The following is a 16,849-nucleotide window of genomic DNA, read 5'->3' on the forward strand; positions in this document are numbered from 1 at the left end:
GTCTATTCCATACATTTGGTCTGTTCTTTGTTTATGTATATTGTTATATTTTTATTAAATCTAATTTATTGTCTTTATTTATTATTAAAATATTGTAACACTTAGTTTATTTAATCTTTATTTTCACTTATTCTAATTTATTACAGTCTTATACACTTATTCTAATTCACTAAAAAACACAATAATTTATATTAATTTATTATACAACTTATTCGATATAACAATTTATTAACTATTATCAGCAAAGTTCCCTCTTTATATATAAAATGCCGTTAGTTCTGGAATTCCCTCGAAGCAGACATGAATTGGCTCGAACTTGGGGGAAGACCGGTCGCAGCGGTGTTGACCTGAGTTGCCTCGAATGAACGGGAATCCAGACTGGTTTTTTATAGCGACTCGGAGAAAATACTAGAACAGAAATGAATAATATATTTACAGTTTTGTGCGCCATAATATTTATCGTAACATTGCCCCCCTCTTAAAAGATGGTTCCTCCTGGAACCTTGTCGGGACTGGAACTGGATCGGTATGCTGGTATCGGCAACTGCTCTCCGCACCAGTAACTATGCGGGTTGCAACACCTGGACTTCGGTGTCTTTAAAGATCTCCTCCACCATACTTCGGATAACCCTCCAATCTAATTGGCGGCACTCTAACTTTGGCATGGCTAACTTTTGCACGTCGGACTCTAGTTCTCAATTGAAGTAAGGCTTCTCATACATCTCGGTAGGTAGGTTGGTCACGGGCAGTGTCTTTCGTTACAAAGTAGAAAAGGTAACGTAATGTTTAACGTGTAACGAGTTTCAAGGCTTTCCCGGGAGCTGGTACTTGGAATTGAAGTTCTACAACTCGACCGAACTTCCTTCGAAATACGGATGCCAACCCAGGTGCGTCTTTGATACTGGCCGGGATGGTAAGGGCCAGCGAGTAGTCATCGGGAAGCGCGAGTAGATCTTGCTTTTCTTCAGTGGTAACACCATGTATTGCTTTATCGGTACCTCCATAGGCACCCATGAATTCCTCAAACGTGAGGTCAGACAGATCTTGGACTTGGTTTACTTCCACTTCTTCATCTACGTCATGGTCATCTTCGAAAGACGCCAGCCGGTTATGGTGTACTATCATCGGCTTTCCCCTCGGAATTTTGCTTATTCGGTAGACGGCATCGTTGATCTTCTCCATAATGAGGTATGGACCTTCCTAAAACTGCTGCAATTTGGGAGAACAACCGTTTCGCTTCTTGGGATTATAGAGCCAGACTTTGTCGTTCTTCTTAAAGCAACCCTTTTCGGCTTGTGTATCGTACATTTTCGTAATTCGATCACATAATCTTCACCTGCTACATCTTCTCCAGGTCGACACCCAAACTCTAGATCACAAGGTAGTCGCATCTCGCGTCCGAATAGGACTCTGGCTGGTGTCTGGCCTGTTGATTCGTTAACAGCAGATCTGTAGGCCATTGTGAAGAACGGAAGATATTGGTCCCAGTCTCGCTGATGATCGGACACCATCTTTGTCAAATACTTGCCAACTGTCCTATTCATCCGTTCTACCATACCATCCGATTGCGGATAATATGCTATAGTTCTTGTTTTCTTCATGCCTAGTCTATCACATACTATTTGGAATAGATCGCTTTCGAAGTTCCTGCCTTGGTCACTATGGATCTCCAAAGGCACTCCAAATCGGCTGACATATTCTTGGATCAACTTATCTGCAATGTTGGCGGCCTTCTGGTCTGGAAGTGCGTAAATCTCGACCCACTTAGTAAAGTAATACATTACTACCAACATGTACTTGCCTCTATTTTCACTTTCTGGAAATGGCCCAGCAATGTCCAAAGCTATTCTTTCAAACGGGCTTCCAACATTATATTGTCTTATAGGAGCTCCCCTTTTTCGGTGAAGCCCGTTACTCGTAGCACAAATAGTACATTTCTTACACCAGTCTTTTACGTCGTCTGAACTGTTCATCCAATAAAACCGTTCCCGAATTCACTGAAGGGTCTTCTTTTCACCAAAATGCCCTTCTGATGGACTGTCGTGTAACTAACGAAGTACTTCGGCTATTCTGCCCTTTGGGATCACCAACTGTCTTCTCTTCTCTGAACCGTCATCATTTTCCAGGACTCGTTTGAGCAAGCTATCTTCCATGATAAATGAGTACCACTGGGCCCAATACGTCTTAACCGCTGAGCATAGGTTTGCTATTTCTTGCTAAGGTGGTCGACGGTTTTCCTCTTTCCATTTTCGAATTTTCTGTACAACTGGATCTCTCTCTTGTTCTTCCATTATCTTGGTAGGCGTCAAGTCGTCGTTGACCATCGTTGTTCTTAGCACTGCTGCTTCCTTGGATTCCGTTTCGTTGCAGTGGGAACACTCTGCTGAACATGGCCTTCTGGAAAGAGAATCGGCGTTTCTGTGGCTAACTACGGCCCGGTGCTCAATCTTGAAATCGTATTCTTGGAGTCATTCGATCCATCTGGCTATCTGACCTTCTGGATTCTTAAACTGCATCAACCACTTAAGGGCGGCATGTGGTCGGTTCGGATTAAAAACTTCCTTCCATAGAGGTATTGATAGAAGTGCTCTACTGATTTCACTACTGTTAGAAGTTCTCTTCTCGTGACGCAATAATTCCGCTCAGGTTTTGAAAGAACTTTACTAAAATATCCAAGGACTCGTTCCTGTCCTCCTTGAATCTGAGATAGTACTTCTCCAATTCCCACATTACTTGCATCTGTATCTAAGATGAACTCTCCTTCTGGCAGTGGATATCATAAAATTGGTGCTGTGATTAAATGCTTTTTTAAGGTCTCAAAGGCATTTTGGCAGTCGGTATCCCAGCGGTAATCTCGTGCTTCCTCTGTAAGTCGCGTTAATGGCTTAGAGATATCTGCAAACTTCTTAATAAACCTCCGGTAGTAAGTACATAGTCCAAGAAAACTTCTTACTTGATGTTTGTAAGTTGGTCCTGGCCATTCCTTAATGGAATCGATTTTTCCCTTATTCACGGCCACTCCTTCTTTACTGACTATATGACCCAGATAATTGACTTTACCTTGAAATAGCTGGCACTTCTTGTGGTTTAACATCAATTGGGCAGCTTTAAGTCGGTTAAAAACGTTTTCTAAATTCTTCAGATGATCTTCAAATGTCTCCCCCAAGACGATTATGTCATCTAGATAAACCAGGCATGTTTTCCAAGATAACCCTCTCAACACATTTTCCTTAAGCCTCTCAAATGTCGCAGGTGCATTACAGAGTCCAAATGGCATAACATTGAATTGCCACAATCCAGAGCCTGTGGTGAAGGCTGTCTTCTCGTTATCTACTGGGTCCATTTCTACCTGCCAGTATCCAGACTTCAAATCCAAAGTAGAAAACAATTTACTTCCAGCCAATGTGTCCAATGTGTCGTCGATCTGAGGCAGAGGATAACTATCTTTCTTGGTAACGTTGTTCGGCAAACGGTAATCCACACAGAACCTCGTCGTTCCGTCTTTATTCTTAACCAGGACCATCGGAGAGACCTATGGGCTCGTAGAAGGTTCTATCGCCCCGTCTTTCTTCATTTCCTGAACAATCGTTTCAGCTTCCTCTCTTTTCGCCTGTGGTAATCGTCGAGCTGTTTGACGAATTGACTTAGCATTACCAGTATCAATTTTATGCTTAACGACGGTTGTTCTTCCCGTCTTTCCTCCTTTCGGTACGAAAATATCACGATACTGCCGAAGAAATTTCCTTAATTTCCTTTTCTCTATATGATTTAGAGACTGTCCCGCAACTGCAACCATTTGGTCGAATTTATCGTTGGAATTATCAGATGTCGAGGGCCTGCGTAGCGCAAGCGGTAGGATGCTTGCCTCGCATGCCGGTGGTCCGGAGTTCGAATCCTACCGCCGGCAAGAACAACTAGACATTTTTAAAAATGTCTATAGGCCCCAGGTCGACTCATCCTGAATAAAATGAGTACCTTGGGTAAAACCAGGGGTAATAATAGGCGGTTGAAGCGTAGCACTGGCCATGTTACCTTCCTTGTATACCGTAGGCCCTAGATATAGCAGACTACCCTGCTATACTCCCAAAGCCGCGAAGCGGTATAAAACGGGAGACTATTATATATATTATCAGATGTTGTCGCCTGACGGATTATGGATGTCACAGGTACACAAGTGCCTACGTTTGTCTCTTTCTTTATGGTCACTGGGTAGTCATTGACATTGATAAGTCTCACAGGAATTTCTTTAGCTGAAGTCACCAATTCCTTTCCAATTATGATTCCACGGCCAATCTCGTCGTCATGGTTCCAAGGCTCCATCATAAAAGGTGTCCCTTCGTCCACAATTCCCTGTAGCCGCGCTACTATGATCGTTTCACTTCTCACAGGCACGACTGTATCTTCTTTAATGGCTGCTTGCACAGTGTTGTCATCATGTGGATGAAGAAATACCTACTCGTTGCCAACTTTGATTACCTTATTCTTAAAATCCAATTGAAATCCATGCATATTCATTACGTCCATTCCTAATATAACATCTTCTTCGATGTCAGCAACTATAACAGTATGGACGAACTTTTCTGCTCCAATTCCTAATTGTACCTGGATTTCTCCATGAATGTTGGCATTTTCACCTGTAGCGGTCCGAGGTATGCGGTCCACCAACAACGTATGCCTTTTACCATTTATTTCTCCATCTACATATACACTATCTTCACGACATTTCAAAGAAGCTATTAGTATGAGAGGGTCTTTGGAAAAGTTCCGGGTCGAAGCTGCCCCCCTAAGGCCGACCCGTTCTAGTTTTGCTGATGGTGAGTTTCTTGATTTGCGTTGTACCTAGGGTGCTTACATGAATTTCGTACATGTGATATTTCGCCACAATTCCAGCATCTTATAGTCTTCGTTTTCTTGTATGTCATACTCTTAATCATATTAACGAGCTGGTCAAGTTTATCTTCGTCTCCTTCCTCTTTTACAGTCCTAACTTTACGGTACCCACCAGAGGCCTGCATAGCTGAGTCGTATTCGAGGGCGGCGGATAAGACATCAACCAGCGTCTTGTGACGAGCTAATCGCAGTGTTCTCTGCATTTTATGATCACGAGGACCATCAATAAATGTTTGAACGGCCAATTTTTCCATCATGTCTTCGGGAGCTGTTGGATAAGCATACCATACTAATCTGGCAATATCTACCTCATATTCTTGAAGAGCCTCATCTTTCTTCTGTCTTCGATTTTTAAGCTGCGACTGATATACATGCTCCAAATGTTCGTGGCCATATCGCATATTTAACCGCTTCTTCAGTTGTTCGAAATCATCCGTCTCCTCTACGGCTATGGTCTGAAGCACATCTAAGGCATCTCCTCGAAGAGCGATAGTCAGGTTTACAGCCTTTTCTTTTTCAGACCATCCATTCGCTCTTGCAGCTGATTCGAACTGTTTCATGTGGTTGTTCTATGACGATTTTCCGTCGAAAGTTGGGACTGTCACATAAACAGAACCTCCACTTCCTTTGGACAGCAAACTTTGTTCTCTAATGATACGATGTCACCAGAAACTTTGGCCACATCACCAAAAACTTTGGCCACATCAGAAGAAACTTTCGAAATATCGTCAGAAACTTTGTTCTCTAATTTCGAAATCGACTAGGTGACAGCATCTTCAAATATATACTTTTCTGGATCAAGACCCTCTTCCTCCAAAGCGTTCTTTAGTCGTTGGACTAACTCAGCCTTTTTTCCGGTAGAAGCTAATTCTCTATCCTCGAGATGTCTTCTTAAATTCGTAACTGTGAGCTCATAAATCGTAGTCATTTTCACTATTTATTTTATATTTCACTTTTGACACCAATTGTTATGTTTTTATTAAATCTAATTTATTGTCTTTATTTATTATTAAAATGTTCTAACACTTAGTTTATTTAATCTTTATTTTCACTTATTCTAATTTATTACAGTCTTATACACTTATTCTAATTCACTAAAAAACGCAGTAATTTATATTAATTTATTATACAACTTATTCGATACAACAATTTATTAACTGTTATCAACAAAGTTCCCTCTTTATATATAAAATGCCGTTAGTTCTGGAATTCCCTCGAAGCAGACATGAATTGGCTCGAACATGGGGGAAGACCGGTCGCAGCGGTGTTGACCTGAATTGCATCGTATGAACGGGAATCCAGACTGGTTTTTTATACCGGCTCGGAGAAAATACTAGAAAAGAAAAGAATAATATATTTACAGTTTTGTGCGCCATAATATTTATCGTAACAATATCCTTTACTTTCTCGCTTTTGCTTTTAGTCTTTTTAGTTTTTCTTTTAATTCTTGTTTACTTCTGGCTGTCATCAGCGAATGATAGGCATTGGTGACTTCAATAATACAAAAGTCCTGTCCTGATGATTCCGGATTTTTTGACGACAATGTTAAGAAGGTTACTCAACAACAGTAATGACAGGGAGAACAGGGAGCCAACAGTCTTTTAACCCTATTCTCTATTTTTCTGAGTGTCTCTTTTAATATTCTTACTAATTTTTCACTAATTTTCATTTCACGTAGTGGCTTCTATATCTCTTTTTATTTTACGCTATCCAAAGCTTGTTTAAATTCGATTAATAGGGTCACTGTAGATTTCCCATATTCGTAGCTTTCTGCTTGTATTACGCGCAACAGGAAAATTTGATCTACTGTGGTTTGTCATCTGCTGAATCCATATTGATATTCTCCTGTGTTTATTATTTATTTTTTGTGATATCTTATCTTTTATTATATACAACAGTATATAATAAAAGATAAGTATAAGTATTTTATATGCAACATTTAGTAGCGCTATTTCCCTCTGATTATGGCATAAACTTTTGTCTACTTTTTTTGTAAATTGGGTACAGTGTGGCTTCAGTCCATTCTTTCGGTATGCGTTCTTGTTCCCATATTTCTTTCAGTAACTTTTCCAAATGCTTAATTAGTACTGGTGCTCCATATTTGAACATTTCAGATGTTACTTCATCCTTTCCTGGGCTCTTATTTTTCTTTAGTTTCTCTAATATTTCTTTTATTTCTTTTTCAATAGCGATCTTTCCTATATTCTTTCTTGATCGGTATTTTCCTTCAGTTCTTTTTCTTCTTCATATTATGTTGTGGGTATTTAATTTAGAAACTCTTCGAAGCCAGTATTTCCTGGTCACTTTCTAAATTCCTTTCATTTTTGCTTTGTACACGTTTTGTTTGATAACCCTTTTTTTTCAATTTTTACACCTTGATATAAGGGGTTGTATTTTCTCCCTTCTGGTGTTTTTTCTTGCATCACATTGAATCTTAATGTATTTCGTTCATATAGTTATATTCTACATTCCTCATCAAACCATTCTTTGTATTCATTTTTTATATTTCTATTATTGGCATGTGCTGCTTTAGTCATACAAACTTTTATATGCATGCACGTTTATTCAATATTTCCATTTTCTGCAATATCGTCTAATTCTCTGGTGACTATTCTTTCATATTTACTTTGTTCTTCTTCTGACAGTAGTCTAACAGGTTTAGTTACTTTATACTTGTTTTTGTGTTGATTTCTAAGATCTGATATAAGCTGTTTTATTTGTATTCCGATTATAGTGATCTGTGTCCACATCTAGACCTCTGTATTTTCTTATGTTCTGTATACATTTCTTCGCGTCCTTTTCGACGAGCACATGATCGATTTAGTTTACGGTTTTCCCATCTGGAGATCTCCATATTTCTTGGTATATACTGTTACGATAAATATACTGGCCTAACTTTTATGACTAATTATTCTGTTTTATTGTAGAAATTTCGGTGGAAGTCTAGAACCAAAATTATGGTGAATGAGCCGGCTAAGCTTCTCGATCTTTCGATGCTGTTCTAGTATATCAGGATTTCGTATATAAATACAACATTTTTATATGGAGGGCCAGTTAATTCTCAAGACCCGCGCACGCGAATTTGTTACGTACGGATATAATAGATTATTGTAAGATAAGTTAAAATAAATAAAGAAATAAATTAAATCCGTAAGTGTTATAAATATTGAACCTTTTAATAAATTCACAACAAATGGTGTCAGAACAGTGGAATACTTAAGATAAATTGCGAAAATAAATTACAAGTGAATATAAAATAAATTGTGAAAATGGCTACGATTTATGAGCTGACAGTGACTAATTTAAGAAGACATCTTGAAGACAGAGAATTAGCTTCCACCGGAAAAAAGGCTGAGTTAGTCCAACGACTAAAGAACGCTTTGCTAGAAGAATGACTAGATCCAGAGACTTATATATTTGAAGATGCTGTCCTCTCGTCGATTTCGAAAGTTTCTGGTGATGTAGCCAAAGTTTCTGGTGATGTAGCCAAAGTTTCTGGTGATGTAGCCAAAGTTTCCGGTGATATCGCATCATTAGAGAACAAAGTTTCTGGCGATATTTCGAAGGTTTCCGGCGACATCGCTTCTTTAGAAAGCAAAGTTTCTAACGAGATTTCTTCCCTGGAAAGCAAAGTTTCTGCTAACATCTCTTCAGAAATCTCTAAAGTCACTTCTGAGATGTCTGCCCTGGACGATAGAATATCTTCGTTAAAAAACCAAGTTGCTGCCGATAAGTTGGCCTTCGAAGAAAAGATTAAAGAGATGGAAAGGAAGATGGAAGAAACAGGGACAGCAGAGAGAGGTAACAATCCGATTACAGTGGAGATAAAAGAAGACGAGACGAAATGTAAGTTGGAAATACGGCCGAAATTTGAAGGAAGTGGAGGTTCTGTCCATGTGAAAGTCCCAACTTTCGACGGAAAATCGTCATGGAACAACTACATGAAACAGTTCGAATCAGCTGCAAGAGCGAATGGATGGTCTGAAAAAGAAAAGGCTGTAAACCTGACTATCGCTCTTCGAGGAGATGCCTTAGATGTGCTTCAGACCATAGCCGTAGAGGAGACCGATGATTTCGAACAACTGAAGAAGAGGTTAAATATGCGATATGGCCACGAACATTTGGAGCATGTATATCAGTCGCAGCTTAAAAATCGTAGACAGAAGAAAGATGAGGCTCTTCAAGAATATGAGGTAGATATTGCCAGATTAGTACGATATGCTTATCCAACAGCTCCCGAAGACATGATGGAAAAATTGGCCGTTCAAACGTTTATCGATGGTCTTCGTGATCATGAAATGCAGAGAACACTACGATTAGCTCGTCACAAGACGCTGGTTGATGTCTTATCCGCCGCTCTCGAATACGAGTCAGCTACGCAGGCCTCTGGCGGGTACAGTAAAGTTAGGACTGTAAAAGAGGAAGGAGATGAAGATAAACTTGACCAGTTCGTTAATATGATGAAAAGCATGACATATAAGAAAACGAAGACCATCAGATGCTGGAATTGTGGCGGAATAGGACACGTGCGAAGCTCCTGTAAGCACCCCAGGTACGACGCAAATCAAGAAACTCACCATCAGGAAAACTAGAACGGGTCAGCCTTAGGGGGGCAGCTTCGACCCAGAACTTTTCCAAAGACCCTCTCATACTAATAGCTTCTTTGAAATGTCGTGAAGATAGTGTATATGTAGATGGAGACATAAATGGTAAAAAGCATACGTTGTTGGTGGATACCGGAGCGACCAGAACCATTATACGCCCGACAGTTATAAACAGCCGAAAGAAACTGTTACCAACGAGGTTGCGACTTCGGACCGCTACAGGTGAAAATGCTAACATTCATGGAGAAATCCAGGTACAATTGGGAATTGGAGCAGAAAAGTTCGTCCATACTGTTATAGTTGCTGACATCGAAGAGGATGTTATATTAGGAATGGACGTAATGAATATGCATGGATTCCAATTGGATTTTAAGAATAAGGTAATCAAAGTTGGCAACGAAGAGGTATTTCTCCATCCACATAATGACAACACTGTGCAAGCAGCCATTACAGAAGATACAGTCGTGCCTGCGAGAAGCGAAACGATCATAGTAGCGCGACTACAGGGAATTGTAGACGAAGGGACACCTGTTATGATGGAGCCTTGGAACCACGACGATGAGGTTGGCCGTGGAATCATAATTGGAAAGGAATTGGTGACTTCGGCCAAAGAAATTCCTGTGAGACTTATCAATGTCAACGACTACCCAGTGACCATCAAGAAAGAGACAAAGGTAGGAACTTGTGTACCTGTGACATCCATAATCCGTCAGGCGACAACATCTGATAATTCCAACGACAAATTCGACCAAATGGTTGCAGTTGCAGGACAGTCTCTAAATCAGATGGAGAAAAGGAAATTAAGGGAATTTCTTCGGCAGTATCGTGATATTTTCGTACCGAAAGGAGGAAAGACGGGAAGAACTACCGTTGTTAAGCATAAAATTGATACTGGTAATGCTAAGCCAATTCGTCAAACAGCTCGACGATTACCACAGGCGAAGAGAGAGGAAGCTGAAACGATTGTTCAGGAAATGAAGAAAGACGGGGTGATAGAACCTTCTACGAGCCCATGGGTCTCTCCGGTGGTCCTGGTTAAGAAGAAAGACGGAACGACGAGGTTCTGTGTGGATTACCGTTTGCTGAACAACGTTACCAAGAAAGATAGTTATCCTCTGCCTCGGATCGATGACACATTGGACACATTGGCTGGAAGTAAATTGTTTTCTACTTTGGATTTGAAGTCTGGATACTGGCAGGTAGAAATGGACCCAGTAGATAAAGAAAAGACAGCCTTCATCACAGGATCTGGATTGTGGCAATTCAATGTTATGCCATTTGGACTCTGTAATGCTCCTGCGACATTTGAGAGGCTTATGGAAAATGTGTTGAGAGGGTTATCTTGGAAAACATGCCTGGTTTATTTAGATGACATAATCGTCTTGGGGGAGACATTCGAAGATCATTTGAGGAATTTAGAAAACGTTTTTAATCGACTTAAAGCTGCCCAATTGATGCTAAACCCCAAGAAGTGCCAGCTATTTCAAGGTAAAGTCAATTATCTGGGTCATATAGTCAGTAAAGAAGGAGTGGCCGTGGATAAGGGAAAAATCGATTCCATTAAGGAATGGCCAAAACCAACTGACAAACATCAAGTGAGAAGTTTTCTTGGACTATGTACTTACTACCGGAGGTTTATTAAGAAGTTTGCAGATATCGCTAAGCCATTAACGCGACTTACAGAGGAAGCAAGAGAATACCGCTGGGATATAGACTGCCAAAATGCCTTTGAGACCTTGAAAAAGCATTTAATAACAGCACCAATTTTAGGGTATCCACTGCCAGAAGGAGAGTTCATCTTAGATACAGATGCAAGTAATGTGGGAATTGGAGGAGTGCTGTCTCAGATTCAAGGAGGACAGGAACGAGTCCTCGGATATTTTAGTAAAGTTCTTTCAAAACCTGAGCGGAATTATTGCGTCACGAGAAGAGAACTTCTGGCAGTAGTGAAATCAGTAGAGCACTTTTATCAATACCTCTATGGAAGAAAGTTTCTAATCCGAACCGACCATGCCGCCCTTAAGTGGTTGATGCAGTTTAAGAATCCAGAGGGTCAAATAGCCAGGTGGATCGAACGACTCCAAGAATACGATTTTAAGATTGAGCACCAGGCCGGAGTTAGCCACAGAAACGCTGATTCTCTTTCCAGAAGGCCATGCTCAGCAGAGTGTTCCCACTGCAACAAAACGGAATCCAAGGAAGCAGCAGTGCTAAGAACGACGATTGTCAACGACGACTGGACGCCTACTAAGATCAGGGAAGAACAAGAGAGAGATCCAGTTATACAGAAAATCCGAAAATGGAAAGAGGAAAACCGTCGACCACCTTGGCAGGAAATATCAAACCTATGCTCAGTAGTTAAGACGTATTGGGCCCAGTGGGACTCATTTATCATCGAAGATGGCTTGCTTAAACGAGTCCTGGAAAATGATGACGGTTCAGAGAAGAGAAGACAGTTGGTGATCCCAAAGAGCAGAATAGCCGAAGTACTTCGTCAGTTACACGACAGTCCATCGGGAGGGCATTTTGGTGTAAGGAAAACCCTTCAGCGAATTCGGGAACGGTTTTATTGGATGAACAGTTCCGACGATGTAAAAGACTGGTGTAAGAAATGTACTATTTGTGCCACGAGTAACGGGCCTTACCGAAAAAGGAGAGCTCCTATGAGACAATATAATGTTGGAAGCCCGTTTGAAAGAATAGCTTTGGACATCGCTGGGCCATTTCCAGAAAGTGAAAATGGAGGCAAGTACATGCTGGTAGTAATGGATTACTTCAGTAAGTGGGTCGAGATTTACGCACTTCCAGACCAGAAGGCCGCCACCGTTGCAGATAAGTTGATCCAAGAATATATCAGCCGATTTGGAGTGCCTTTGGAGATCCATAGTGACCAAGGCAGGAACTTCGAAAGTGATCTATTCCAAGGAATATGTGATAGACTAGGCATGAAGAAAACAAGAACTACCGCGTATCATCCGCAATCGGATGGTATGGTAGAACGAATGAATAGGACAGTTGGCAAGTATTTGACAAAGATGGTGTCCGATCATCAGCGAGACTGGGACCAATACCTTCCGTTCTTCACAATGGCCTACAGATCTGCTGTTAACGAATCAACGGGCCAGACACCAGCCAGAGTCCTATTCGGACGCGAAATGCGACTACCTTGTGATCTAGAATTTGGGTGTCGACCTGGAGAAGATGTAGCAGGTGAAGATTATGTGATCGAATTACGAAGAAGAATGGACGATGTACATGAGTTGGTCCGTTCCCACCTTCAGATCGCTAGCGACCGAATGAAGAAACGGTACGATACACAAGCCGAAAAGGGTTGCTTTAAGAAGAACGACAAAGTATGGCTGTATAATCCCAAGAAGCGAAAAGGTTGTTCTCCCAAATTGCAGCAGTTTTGGGAAGGTCCATACCTCATTATGGAGAAGATCAACGATGTCATCTACCGAATAAGCAAGATTCCGAAGGGAAAGCCGATGATAGTACACCATAACCGGCTGGCGTCTTTCGAAGGTGACCACGACGTAGATGAAGAAGTGGAAGTAAACCAAGTCCAAGACGTGTCTGACCTCACGTTTGAGGAATTCATGGGTGCCTATGGAGGTACCGGTAAAGCAAGACATGGTGTTACCACTGAAGAAAAGCAAGATCTACTCGCGCTCCCCGATGACTACTCGCTGGCCCTTACCATCCCGGCCAGTATCAAAGACGCACCAGGGTTGGCATGCGTCTTTCGAAGGAAGTTTGGTCGAGTTGCAGAACTTCAATGCCAAGTGCCAGCTCCCGGTAAAACCTTGAAACTCCAAGATGCATCACGTTACCTTTTCTACCTGGTAACAAAAGACACTGCCCGTGACCAACCTACCTACCGAGATGTATGGGAAGCCTTACTTCAATTGAGAGAGCACGTACTAGAGTCCGACGTGCAAAAGTTAGCCATGTCAAAGTTGGAGTGCCGCCAATTAGATTGGAGGGTTATCCGAAATATGGTGGAGGAGATCTTTAAAGACACCGAAGTCCAGGTGTTAGTCTGTTGCAATCCGCATAGTTACTGGTGCGGAGAGAAAACCGTCCCTTGTCATTTTTATACAACTGGAAGTTGTAAAAGAGGGTCCAGTTGCCGATACCAGCATACAGTTCCGGTTCCAGTCCCGACAAGGTTCCAGGAGGAACCATCTTTTAAGAGGGGGGCAATGTTACGATAAATATACTGGCCTAACTTTTATGACTAATTATTCTGTTTTATTGTAGAAATTTCGGTGGAAGTCTAGAACCAAAATTATGGTGAATGAGCCGGCTAAGCTTCTCGATCTTTCGATGCTGTTCTAGTATATCAGGATTTCGTATATAAATACAACATTTTTATATGGAGGGCCAGTTAATTCTCAAGACCCGCGCACGCGAATTTGTTACGTACGGATATAATAGATTATTGTAAGATAAGTTAAAATAAATAAAGAAATAAATTAAATCCGTAAGTGTTATAAATATTGAACCTTTTAATAAATTCACAACAATACTTTTGTGTTGCAAGTACGTGCTGATAATGATCATATTTCTTTCTTTTTCGAAATCTATTAGGAAGTGATCATTTTCTATCGTTACTTCATGCAAACTATATTTTTCTATGGTGGGTACGTATATTTCTTTTTTTCTCATTTTTGCATTAGCATCACCTAGCACTATTTTCACATTGTATTAGTGAATATTTTCGAATACTGGATCTACTTGATTATAGAAGTCTTCCTTTATTTCTATGTTTTCCTCTTCAGTCGTTGCATGTATGTTTATAATGTTATTTTTTGGTATTTTCCCCTTATTCTTAGTACGTATATTCTCCCTGAAATTGGATTCAAGTCAATGATTAGATTTTTCAGCTTTTTATTTACCACAAAGCATGTGTCATATCATTCTATTTTCTCCACCGCTATCGAAAAATAAACAGTCATTAATTTCCATTGTTTTGGCAGAGGTATTTCATTTCTTATAGTATTACGAGTATTTCGAATTTATATTTTGTGCATTCTTATCTTGACATAAAGTAATCTATTTGTAATAATTTTGTCCACATTTGTACGTGATACGTTGAGTTTCGCTCTTTTGAAAGAATGTGTTAACAATAGCCATATCTATTAATGTTGCTAATTCCAGCATGTTGTCTCCAGCTTCAGTTCCAAAGCCTGGGCCTCCATGTATTGCTTCATATACTGTTTTGAATTAGCCGACATGTGCATTAAATTTACCTATTCTGACCCTCCCCTCTAATAGAATATCTCTTAGTATGCCTCCTAGTCGTAGAAAGCTTTTCTTTCATGTATGAAGATAATGATGTATTACTCATAAGTAGCAGATTTACAAAACACTAGATGAGACATCGAGGGTACAAAAACACCTTTCAGAATTTCACTCAAAATGTGACCAGATCGAGGCCAAGTAAGTCAACTGTCAAATTGGTCTCACCACCCAGGGTCAACTTGTAAACACTTACAGGTAACAAGTAATTGATAATTTTTATTTTAAAGGTTTTTTAAAAACGATTTCAGTAATGAAAATCGAAATGTCAAAACAAAAGTAAAAGTCTCATTTTAATCAATTGTGGGTAAATCCCATATAAAATAATATTTAACATAAATATGTCGCAATAAAACAATTTAAGAGCCTCTTTAGTGAACTATTAAATTAATAGTTTATTAAACGCAAAGAAAATATACGATCAATCTCTTAATTTAAGAACAACTGTTTTCGTTATTTTAATGAAACGCATGTACATACTTTTCAAACAAAAACAATTTTATCAAAAGACTAGACTTAAAAAAATAGAGACTATCTTATCAACTTACAGCATGTGACATATGGAACTGTAAATATATCCAGAATCCTCGTGTATGGCGCAATGATATCTGAATATTATAAAATAAAAATATTTACCATTTAGAGTGAAATTGTATATCTTGTGTTTGGTTGTGTCTGTTTTAAGGCGTAAGCAATTATGTATATCAAAAATATCATGGAACCTCTGTATATGAGCCAGGGCGTTATGAAAATCCTATTCTTAGGTGAGGTAGATTATTCCTATTTATCATTCATAACTTGCTGTGTTTTTGCTGCTAACGTGACTCTTTTCCATGTCTCCCTGTTTTGCTTTTAATAAGTATCGGACCGGGTTGTAAATAATAACAACAGTATAGGAAATACTACCGACCTTAATTATCACTCCAAAATGTAATGCAAATAACAATATACATTAAATAGGCCATCGTCGCGTCTGTCGTCCTGAGTTTCCTCTCAGCTGTTTGTGACGTAACCGCACTGCATGGTTGCCAATACATCACACTCCTCCCTCCTGGATGAATCTACTCATCATAGTCCTCCAAATACCTTGGAGGTTTTCTTATTCGAGCAGGTGGCTTTTTAACTTCAGCGGCCTGCTCTACAATTTCTGGTTCTGGTCCGCAAATTCGTTTCGATGCAGAAACAACGGTTGCGGAGTTACGAGTAATTTTGTTTCCATCGAGGTTGACGGTGTAACTTCGTCTGTTGTTTCTTGGTCACACACACGGGTTCTGATTTGGTCAGAATGACGACGTAAAATTTTACCATCAGGGGTTTGAACTTTGTAGCTTAACGGTCCAGTGGTTTCAATTATTTTGGAAGAAAGCCACTTTTGACCACCTGGAGCAAATGACCTTGCAAATACAGTCTCGTTTTCTTGAAAACATCTGGGTACTGTTTTGTAAGAATCTTTCATCTCTTGCTTAGATAACATCTCTTTTCTAAAGTCGGGCTGTAAACGAACAAATAATGAGCCCCATTAATATTTCTGATGGGCATCTCCCTGTTGTGCAATGGGATGTAATGTGCTAAGTAAGGAGATATCTGTGCAATGCTAACTGTATTTTAGTTTCTTCATTACTATCTGTCATTTTTTTTTTAGTGCATTTTTTACATTTTGTACCATGCGTTCCGCTTGCCCATTACTACTTGGATAGTACGGTGCAACCAATGCTTGTGTAATAAGGTTTTTCTTTAAAAAATCTTGGAACTCAGCTGACGTAAAACAAGTTCCGTTATCAGATACGACGACATCTGGGATGCCATGAGTGGCAAATAAACCACGTAATACATCTATAGTCACAACAATAGAGGTATTTGGAACGATTTTAACCTCCAACCACTTCGAGTACGAGTCTATGATAATCAGAAACATTTTGCCTTTAAATGGACCGGCAAAATCGAGGTGTATTCCTGTCCATGGAGCTCTGGCCCACTCCCACGGATGGATTGGAGCCTTTTTTGGCATGCTTCTAGACTCCTGGCACTCGCTGCATGTATTTACTAGGTGT

The sequence above is a fragment of the Diabrotica undecimpunctata genome, chromosome 5, assembly GCF_040954645.1.
Source record: "Diabrotica undecimpunctata isolate CICGRU chromosome 5, icDiaUnde3, whole genome shotgun sequence".
Classification (NCBI taxonomy): Eukaryota; Metazoa; Arthropoda; class Insecta; order Coleoptera; family Chrysomelidae; genus Diabrotica; species Diabrotica undecimpunctata.